The 10,682-nt window shown below is 48.7% G+C and overlaps 1 pseudogene; it reads left to right on the forward strand.

Moving 5' to 3' along the window:
* Positions 1-8,001: 8,001 nt before the first annotated feature.
* On the forward strand, positions 8,002-9,094 carry LOC119360504 (annotated as a pseudogene).
* The last annotated feature ends 1,588 nt before the right edge of the window (positions 9,095-10,682 follow it).

Genomic DNA, 10,682 nt, shown 5'->3' on the forward strand with positions numbered 1-10,682 from the left:
AGGTAGGTGGGGCGCGCCGGCCGTGGGAGGGGGTTGAGGGCTCGCCGACGGTTGGTGGGAGTTGGGGACGCCTTCGTTGGAGCCCGGTTGAGAAGATAGACCGCCGTCGAGACAGCTTCTCCCCAAAAAGTCCCCGGCAAGTTCTTGCTCTTGAGTAAACTTCTCGCCATGTCAACGACGGTTCGATTGCGCCTTTCAACAACCCCATTCTGTTGTGGCGTATAAGGTGCCGTGAGGAACCTTTTTATGGCAATCTTCTCACAGTAGTCGTTGAACTCGTTCGACGTAAACTCTCCGCCGCGATCTGTCCGTAGAGCGTGAACCTTCAGCTTGTGTTCCATCTCCGTTGCAGCCTTCAGCTTCTTGAATGCTTCAAAGGTCTCATCTTTAGATCGTAGGAGAACGACCCAAATGTATCTCGAGTAGTCATCTACCACCAGGAAGAAGTACTTCTTTCCTCCGTGAGTTGCTGGGGTGATAGGACCACATAGATCACCGTGGAGGAGCTTGAGTGCATCACTTGCACGATAGGTAGACTGAGCAGGGAACGGCCTGCGGTGCTGTTTTCCAACCAAGCAACCGTCACATACTCGATCAACATGGTCGATTAACGGCATCCCAGATACCATCTCCATCTTCGACATCTTCTTCAAGGCGTAGAAGTTAACATGTCCAAATCTAGCATGCCATAACCACGAATCATCATCACTCTTGGTGAGCCAACACTCCGGTTGAGATTGATCAAGGTTGAGAATATAGAGCCTGTTCCGCGTGCGATTCACACGCGCTAGCACGTTTCGGAGGTTGTCGAAGATCGTCATCACTCCGTTCTCGATATTCACCTTGCATCCATTCTCGTCAAGTTTCCCGACAGAGATGATGTTGTTGCGAAGCCTTGGGATGTAGTACACTCCGTGAGTATGCGATGTTCTCCTGTGAGACCCTCAAAGAGGACAGAGCCTTGCCCGCAAATCTCCACATTTGAACCATCACCGAACTTGACCGAGCCTTGAACATCATATTCTAGCTCGAGGAACTTCTCCTTGCACCCCGTCATGTGGTTACTGGCACCCGTGTCTAGATACCATGACACGTTTTGGCTTCCGGATAACTTTGGTGTTACTTTTTTCTCATGAAGTAGCACCTTCCGGTTTGGTTTTACAACCATCGTTTGGACGAGATCACAAACTTCGGCCATCGGAAGACCTGGACGTTCGTCTTCCTGCTTTGCCAAATTTTCCTTGATCTCCCGCTTGTTAGGATCCACGAGATCACAAACTTCGGCCATCAGAAGACCTGGACGTTCGTCTTCCTGCTTCGCCAAATTTGCCTTGATCTCCCTCTTGTTAGGCTCCGGATAATCCTTCGCAAAGTGACCCATCTCGTTGCAGTTATAGCACTTGACCTCGGACATATCCAAATTCCGTGGCTTCCGCTCTTTAGATCGGTCCGCCTTACCACGACCTTGTGGCTTGCCTTTTCCTTTGCCTTCTTCGGTTTGTCCGCAGCGCTTCGCGTTGCTTGAGCCTTCGCCAACGTTGCGCCTTCCTTTGCTACTTGGGGACTCCCAATCTGCGCGAGTACATGAGTTGGTCACCACCTCCTCCTTTGCCTTTCCGACAACCACGAGCATTCTCTTCCCATGTCCGCAAGCGTCCGATCGCCTCCGTTATGGTCATGTCGTCGATGTCGTAAAGCTGCTAGAGCGTGCCGACGATGTATGTGAATTTATCAGTCACCGAACTGAAAAACTTCTCCACAATCTCGGTCTCCTCGAGCTTTGCACCAAGCGCGCGGATCTCTCCCACTAAAGTAGTCAGACGCATGGCATAGTCATTCACCGATTCAGTTTCCTCCATTTGAAACTTGTGAAATTGGCGCTTCAGCACTTGTGCCCGATCCTTCTTGACACGATCTTCTCCGATTCTCATCTCTTTGAGTGCGTACTACGCCTCTCTTGCTGTCTCGAACTCCGCCAATGTCATCAGCACGGAATCCGGCACAGACTGGGCTATGGCAGCCATGGCACCTTCGTCGCACTCCTCGTCGACGTCGTCGTTCGTGATGGCCTCCCACACTCGAAGGGTTCGGAGAATGATCTTCATATTCACCGCCCACACGCCGTAGTTGGCGTCGGTGAGCATCGGGTACTGGATGGGGATGTTGCGATGCGCCTGTATGTTGAGGCCGCCCGTTCCGCCACCACTTGTTGCTGTCTTGCCGCCCTTCTTCACATTGTCGCCTTTCTTGCTCGCCTTGGAACCGCCGTTGCCGGACTTGACCGACTCAGCGTCGCTGTCCGTCATCGTAGATCGTAGATCATAGATCGTCGAGGCTCTAGATACCAATTGTTGGCTTTTGATCTCTATATAAGATCAACCAGGATCAACAATGTACACGTACGTGCTACACTAGCCTCAAGAAGCAGGCAAGCACACAACTTAATTGATTCCGGCCGTATGCGTAGCTTGCCGTGAACCTTGTACGTGCACCTGGCTGGATCGATCCTACTTAGCGGAGCGTGGCGACGTAACTTTAGCAAACGGAAAAACTGATCGGGACGAGACTGATTTTGTGATAGCTACAGGAGCGTGTCGCTCCTTCTTTCTTTGTATTGCTTTGCTTTTTGATCAATGATTTACCCCATCCATGGCGTGCGTTCAACTTAAACTTTTGCTCGCCTCTACGAAGTTCGCCGGCTCCTCAACTCCGAGTAAACACAAATCGGAGTACTCGAGTGTAACTGGCTTTGCGTACTTGTAGACTTTCTTGAGTGGCTTGTAGCGACGAGGCCCAGAAGAATCTGTCGTGGCTTGCGAAGGTAGCGACACAAATTGTCTCGGCGTCGATGCACTTGAGGAAGACGGTTGAGTCTCGGGCGTGGTAGATGCCGGGTCGTTGGCATCCTTGTCGTCGCCGTAGTCGTCGTGATCGTGACCATCATCTTGATTGTCATCATCACTATGCGCCTCATTGTCGAGATCTCCGCCCGTGTCGTGCACGTCGTTGTCGCTATCACCTTGTGACCCATGCGCGTCATCATCGGTGTCGGCACCATGGTGATCACTACCATTGCGGTCACCTTGGTTGTGCGTCTTGCCAACCACCTGGATGTCTTTCCCTGCATCATCATCAGTTGGAAATTCAACCGTGAATATATTACCGTTTGGAGCATCGTTGGCTGTTGCGCTCCAATTCCACGCTTGGTTTTCTTCAAAAACGACGTCGCGTGAAATCCGTAGACGCTTGGTTCGTGGATCGTAGAAGCGGTATGCCTTGGTGCCGAAAATCCTCTCGTATCCGATGAACACCATCTTGGTGCTACGATCGGCAAGCTTTGAGAGATGCGGCTCCGCCGTCTTCACATGCGCCACGCACCCGAACGTCCGTAGATGAGACACATTCGGCTTCCATCCGTAAATTGCTTCATACGGAGTCTTGCCGATCACCGCCTTCGTTGGAGCCCGGTTGAGAAGATAGACCGCCGTCGAGACAGCTTCTCCCCAAAAAGTCCCCGGCAAGTTCTTGCTCTTGAGTAAACTTCTCGCCATGTCAACGACGGTTCGATTGCGCCTTTCAACAACCCCGTTCTGCTGTGGCGTATAAGGTGCCGTGAGGAACCTTTTTATGCCAATCTTCTCGCAGTAGTCGTTGAACTCGTTCGACGTAAACTCTCCGCCGCGATCTGTCCGTAGATCGTGAACCTTCAGCCTGTGTTCCATCTCCGTTGCAGCCTTCAGCTTCTTGAACGCTTCAAACGTCTCATCTTTAGATCGTAGGAGAACGACCCACATGTATCTCGAGTTGTCATCTACCACAAGGAAGAAGTACTTCTTTCCTCCGTGAGTTGCTGGGGTGATAGGGCCACATAGATCACCATGGCGGAGCTCGAGTGCATCACTTGCACGATAGGTAGACTGAGCAGGGAACGGCCTGCGGTGCTGTTTTCCAACCAAGCACCCGTCACATACTCGATCAACATGGTCGATTAACGGCATCCCAGATACCATCTCCATCTTCGACATCTTCTTCAAGGCGTAGAAGTTAACGTGTCCAAATCTAGCATGCCATAACCACGAATCATCATCACTCTTGGTGAGCCAACACTCCGGTTGAGATTGATCAAGGTTGAGAATATAGAGCCTGTTCCGCGTGCGATTCACACGCGCTAGCACGTTTCGGAGGTTGTTGAAGATCGTCATCACTCCGTTCTCGATATTCACCTTGCATCCATTCTCGTCAAGTTTCCCGATAGAGATGATGTTGTTGCGAAGCCTTGGGATGTAGTACACTCCGGTGAGTATGCGATGTTCTCCTGTGAGACCCTCAAAGAGGACAGAGCCTTGCCCGCAAATCTCCACATTTGAACCATCACCAAACTTGACCGAGCCTTGAACATCATATTCTAGCTCGAGGAACTTCTCCTTGCACCCCGTCGTGTGGTTACTGGCACCCGTGTCTAGATACCACGACACGTTTTGGCTTCCGGATAACTTTGGTGTTACATTTTTCTCATGAAGTAGCACCTTCCGGTTTGGTTTTACAACCATCGTTTGGACGAGATCACAAACTTCGGCCGTCAGAAGACCTGGACGTTCGTCTTCCTGCTTTGCCAAATTTGCCTTGATCTCTCGCTTGTTAGGCTCCACGAGATCACAAACTTCGGCCATCAGAAGACCTGGACGTTCGTCTTCCTGCTTCGCCAAATTTGCCTTGATCTCCCTCTTGTTAGGCTCCGGACAATCCTTCGCAAAGTGACCCATCTCGTTGCAGTTATAGCACTTGACCTCGGACATATCCAAGTTCCGTGGCTTCCGCTTTTTAGATCGGTCCGCCTTACCACGACCTTGTGGCTTGCCTTTTCCTTTGCCTTCTTCGGTTTGTCCGCCGCGCTTCGCGTTGATTGAGCCTTCGCCAACGTTGCGCCTTCCTTTGCTAGTTGGGGACTCCCAATCTGTGCGTGAGTACATGAGTTGGTCACCACCTCCTCCTTTGCCTTTCCGACAACCACGAGCATTCTCTTCCCATGTCCGCAAGCGTCCGATCGCCTCCGTTATGGTCATGTCGTCGATGTCGTAAAGCTGCTCGAGCGTGCCAATGATGTACGTGAATTTATCAGTCACCGAACTGAAAAACTTCTCCACAATCTCGGTCTCCTCGAGCTTTGCACCAAGCGCGCGGATCTCTCCCACTAAAGTAGTCAGACGCATGGCATAGTCATTCACCGATTTAGTTTCCTCCATTTGCAACTTGTGAAATTGGCGCTTCAGCACTTGTGCCCGAGCCTTCGTGACACGATCTTCTCCGATCCTCATCTCTTTGAGTGCGTTCCACGCCTCTCTTGCTATCTTGAACTCCGCCAATGTCATCAGCATGGAATCCGGCAAAGACTGGGCTATGGCGGCCATGGCACCTTCGTCGCACTCCTCGTCGACGTCGTCGTCCGTGATGGCCTCCCACACTCGAAGGGTTCGGAGAATGATCTTCATCTTCACCGCCCACACGCCGTAGTTGGCGTCGGTGAGCATCGGGTACTGGATGGGGATGTTGCGATGCGCCTGTACGTTGGCGCCGCCCGTTCCGCCACCACTTGTTGCTGACTTGCCGCCATTCTTCACATTGTCGCCTTTCTTGTTCGCCTTGGAACCACTGTTGCCGGACGTAACCGACTCAGCGTCGCTGTCCGTCATCGTAGATCGTAGATCGTCGAGGCTTTAGATACCAATTGTTGGCTTTTGATCTCTATATAAGATCAACCAGGATCAACAATGTACACGTACGTGCTACGCTAGCCTCAAGAAGCAGGCAAGCACACAGCTTAATTGATTCCGGCCGTATGCGTAGCTTGCCGTGAACCTTGTACGTGCACCTGGCTGGATCGATCCTACTTAGCGGAGCGTGGCGACGTAACTTTAGCAAACGGAAAAACTGATCGGGACGAGACTGATTTTGTGATAGCTACAGGAGCGTGTCGCTCCAACCTATAGAGACACATGAAACAAATCTTGACCATCAAACAAAATCAATCTAATGACCCATACTGCCCTGGCGAGTGCTCAACATGTCTAGCGTAAAATTAATATCATATCAAATATCAATATCGACACTAATCGCGTAATTAATACGCAAATAATATCCTATATAATATTTACATGCAATCAATATACTGCCTAATATCAACTATCTTACCTAATGTCATATACTGCCTAATATCAATGGGAAATGATTCCCCTCAACCGGCTGATTTTTTTGAAACCCATCCACCACCTCGCTCGCACAACATGTGGTCCTACGTGACATGCCACTGGCTCCTGACGATATTTTTGCAACTTCTGCAATATCATCAATGTTGCATAAGTTTCTTCCGTAACATTAGCTTTGTTGCAAAAAGACGAAGACGAAAAGAGAATTCTGCAACAAAGGCTCTGTTGCAAAAAAAACAGCAACAAAACCTAGTTGGAATATTTATATTTTTTGCAAACAGATGAAGACAAAAAAAGAAATTCTGCAACAAAGCCTGTGTTGCTAAAAAATGCAACAAAGCCTCTGTTGCAAAAAAAATTATGCAACAAGACCTCGGTTGCAGAAATTTTTCGCAACAAGACCTATGTTGCAATGATGGAGGGCGCCGATGCGCTAGATCTGACGGCCTGTGAGCCGGCCGATCTTTTAAAAAGATCAATCGGCGGACACATAGCAGTCCCCAATATCAATGCGCATTGCAACTACACCTTACTAGTTTGAAGAAACACAGTAAAAACATTGTACCATGAAAATCGAAAACAAGATGTGGGACGGGACGAAGCAGAACTGGGCCAGCAAACATAACAACTGGTATGTGGTTTGCACTAGAACACTATTATAGTATTCTTGGCTAGGAACAAAGAATAGACATTCCATGATAGTAATGCTTAGAATATCACGGCAAAAAATTATTCCCTACAAGAATCAATATGTAGTTGAATGATTAGGAGGGTGATTGTACCCCTAGCCCAACAGGGATCAAACCACATTTCCCTCGACAGTGAGGCATTTGTGTTGACTTCATCAATCTGAAGACCCGGATATGTGCTTGTACTGTGTTTAAAAAAATCTATACATAGAGCAAGGAATAGCGGGGGACGGGTGTAACAACTAACATGTACTGTTTTAAAAAATCATGAGAATTTTTTAATATAATATAAAATAAAAACATGTACTTGTTTTTAAAATTGTGCACATTTTTTAACAATCCAGGTAAGTTTTTTATTATTACTATTTTTAGAAACAAAAAATATATTTAAAATTTAGATTTTTTTATTTTTCTAGAAATTCATGGAAGCTATTTAAAATGCATGAACATTTTTAATCAGTGAAGTTTTGGAAAAATTCATGAATATCTGTTCTTGAGTGAGATTGATGAATATCTTTTAATATGTACTGTTTGTGTTAAAGATGCTTTTTGAGAGATTTTATTTTACTCTGTCAAAGAAAACAAAAAAACAGGCTCGATCCCGGAACGGGACCATGTGCGCGCCTAGGCCGTCCCTCGCAATGGGCCGAGCCGCACTGCCGCGCGCAGAATTCGTGGAGGCAACGCGCTCAAAGAAAATGAGGAGAGCAGAGGAAGGGCGGAGCACGAGCGCCGTGGCGACCCCTCCGGCGACCACGGCGGTAACCCCTTTTTCCCTCCCCCAACCCTAGTTCCTTCGGGGCTCCTGTAGGCCGTTTCCCATGGTGGTTCTGCTCCGACTCGGGCTCTAGCTAGGTACTCTGCAATTGCCTATCTGCAATCCGAGCCCGGCTGGGAGTCAGCCCGAGGCTCCCACTTCTCATAAATAAGATGGATTCGAAGACCTCTCATTTCATCGCCAGGTTAGATCTGGATTCCCATTGTCATCTCCGTGCCCTTCCGTTTGTCTATAAATTTCATCTTCTGTACTGGCAACCTCGTAACCATCATCAGAATCAAAAAATCAATCTTTAGATCCAGTAAGAGCCGGAAGATCGCTTGAACGAGACATGTCTAAGCGTCACCACTCTGAACCCAACGGCGGCCGCACCGGAAAAAGGCCACGGCGTGTGCCAAAGAAGCACCTCTACCTGGTGCTGGATGATTGGCACAAGGGCTTCAACATCCACAAGATCGACGTGGACGCCTTGCAGGACACCACCACCGACCTGCACCATGGGTTCCCCGACCCTGCTGCTCTCCGGTTAAACGTCTTCACATGGACTTCGCCGCCATGGGCAGCGACATCTTCATCACCACCAACCCATGCTGTCCACACACTCGCACCCTCGTGTTCGACACTGAGACGGCCGGGCTCACCATGGGTCCCCGCCCACCGGTTCGACTCATCGACACGACCACCTTCACCATGGCCGCCGGCGGCATGCTGTACGCGTTGACACATCGCCATGTCCACGAGCAGCACTCTTTCGAGGCCATGTCCTGGGCGCCAATGGACAAGGACGATCCGTGGCCGAGCCCAACCATGAGGTGGTCCTGGAAAAGCGTGCCCTCGCCACCACCGTTCGCCATGGATGACGTAATCACCTCTTACGCGCTGCACCCGGACGGGCACACCATATTCATGTCCGCGCGCGACATAGCTATCATCATCTTCCAAAGGGCACCTTCTCCTTCGACACCAGGACTTCCGAGTGGAAGTTGCATGGGGATTGGGCGCTACCATTCCATGGGCAAGCCTACTATGACAACGGGCTAGACGCATGGGTCGGGCTTCACAACGACGGGTACATCTGCTCCTGTGAGGTCGCCTCCCGCAGCAGCGGCCGTGCGGTGGAGCCGGAGTGGAAGGTGACCAAGGAGAAACTGTTCCACAAGGACCCGGAGAGGCGGCTGGCATTTGCGAGGCCTGGTCTCGCGTACATGGGCGACGGCAGCTTTTGCCTTGTGGAGTCTGTGCTACGCGAGGGAGTGGAGTTTAAGTGCGCCTTTGGTGACCGTGATGGCTGTGTGCTCCACATGAGCACGTTTGGTCTTAAGTATGATCGTAGGGGACAACTGCAAACCACGCGCCACCACACTAACTCCTTTGTAGTGTCTAAGCATCTTCAGACATTTTCTCCTGTAGTGTTCTGGATGTAAAGCTATTTGACATGTTTTATGCAAACCATGTTCGAGTAATGTAAGCTATGTATTATATGTGGGCAGTATATATATAGAGAAATAAAAAGGAAGTCCACTTCTCTTGGCATTTTAATGGAACATGAGTGATTCTTTTTGCGTGTCTGTTCTCGAAAGCCAAAAACTAAAAGTGGGGCTGTCTTTTGCTCCTGCAATAACACTGTGTTAAATATGGATGGGGAAATTCTATTCTAATATCAGTTTGTTAATTAGTTCTTATTTTGAAGAAACATAGCAGAAGCTCCGCCTTTACATTACGGAGAAATTGCAGTTTTGCTGCAGGGAAATTAAATTACCTATGATGAATACACAAAAGAAGTAATGGTTACAAACCTATTTGAGTAATTTCCAGGCCCAGTTCTGGCAAAAATTGGAATATGTTCTTGAAGAATACTACAAACAGCATTAGGTCAGTATAAGGTGGTTAACAGCTTCATCAAATGACTCTGTACGTGCAAGGCTATGGTTCTTTTTAAAGTTAATCCATTGTGGTTCTACCCATGTCAGTAGCCTATATTTGTGGCTGATGTACATGCTTGCTAAATTCTTGGTGGGAATTTTACCTTCCTTCGACCATTTATCAATAGGATCTGCCTTTGTTATGTCTACCATTAAGAAATGGTACTCTCTCTGTACGCTAATGCAAGGCATCTTATGTTAGTATACAAAGGTACTTCATCCGATCCAAAATAAGTGTCGTGGTTTTAGTTCAAATTTGACCTTTATAGGCTGGGTTCCTTCTTGGTATACATTGCTTGCATGTAGCCGGTTGTAGTGTCCATCTGCTATTCCCCGTAATACTATGTATCTGTCCGTCGTGGCGGGTTGTGTTGTCTTGTGTTTTGTGGTTCTCGTATTTGTTCTTGTATAAGGGTGTCATTAATTTAACTCCGAGCCTATGTCCTTTTGTCTAATAAAACATGAACTACGGGGCTAGCTCCATACTTCTCCCCGTCCTAACGCCTGCATGCACACGTTTAGGGTGCGTTCGGTCTGGAGGAAAACACAAAGGAACCTGACCCTGTGGTATTTTCTACCATTGGTGCGTTCGGAGTGAAGGAAAAGTTAACAGTAAAACTAGGGAAAGTCTTCAGTTTTCGTGGGATTCCTACGTATTTCACGGGAAAAGAAACATCCAGTCGGAGCTCTTGTTTCTCGCGGTTGGCCAAGGCAACGCACTGGTCTGACTATGTACAGAGCTGAAACAGCCTTGTAATCCAATATAATATTCCATCACATGCCCAAGGGAAAGGTCTGCAGCCAAATAAAAAAAATTCCAAAGCCACAGTTCGCTGCTCCGTTGATGTCCAGCTTCCTTTGATTACCGACGAACGCTTCACTCCCAGCTATTCCTCTCTTTTAAAATCCTCAGTTTTATAGGTGCTTGTTTCCCCTATTCCTTACATTTTTTTGTTCCTATGTTTTCTGATCCTGCAAACCGAACATAGCCTTAGTTCATGTCGGATGGTGTGCGCTTCGAACACCTCCAGGAGCGCCCAGGAGATGCCAATGCCGAAGAACCACTGAGGTCACACTGGCTCAGTGACAG

The sequence above is a fragment of the Triticum dicoccoides genome, chromosome 2B, assembly GCF_002162155.2.
Source record: "Triticum dicoccoides isolate Atlit2015 ecotype Zavitan chromosome 2B, WEW_v2.0, whole genome shotgun sequence".
In the NCBI taxonomy this organism is placed as follows: Eukaryota; Viridiplantae; Streptophyta; class Magnoliopsida; order Poales; family Poaceae; genus Triticum; species Triticum dicoccoides.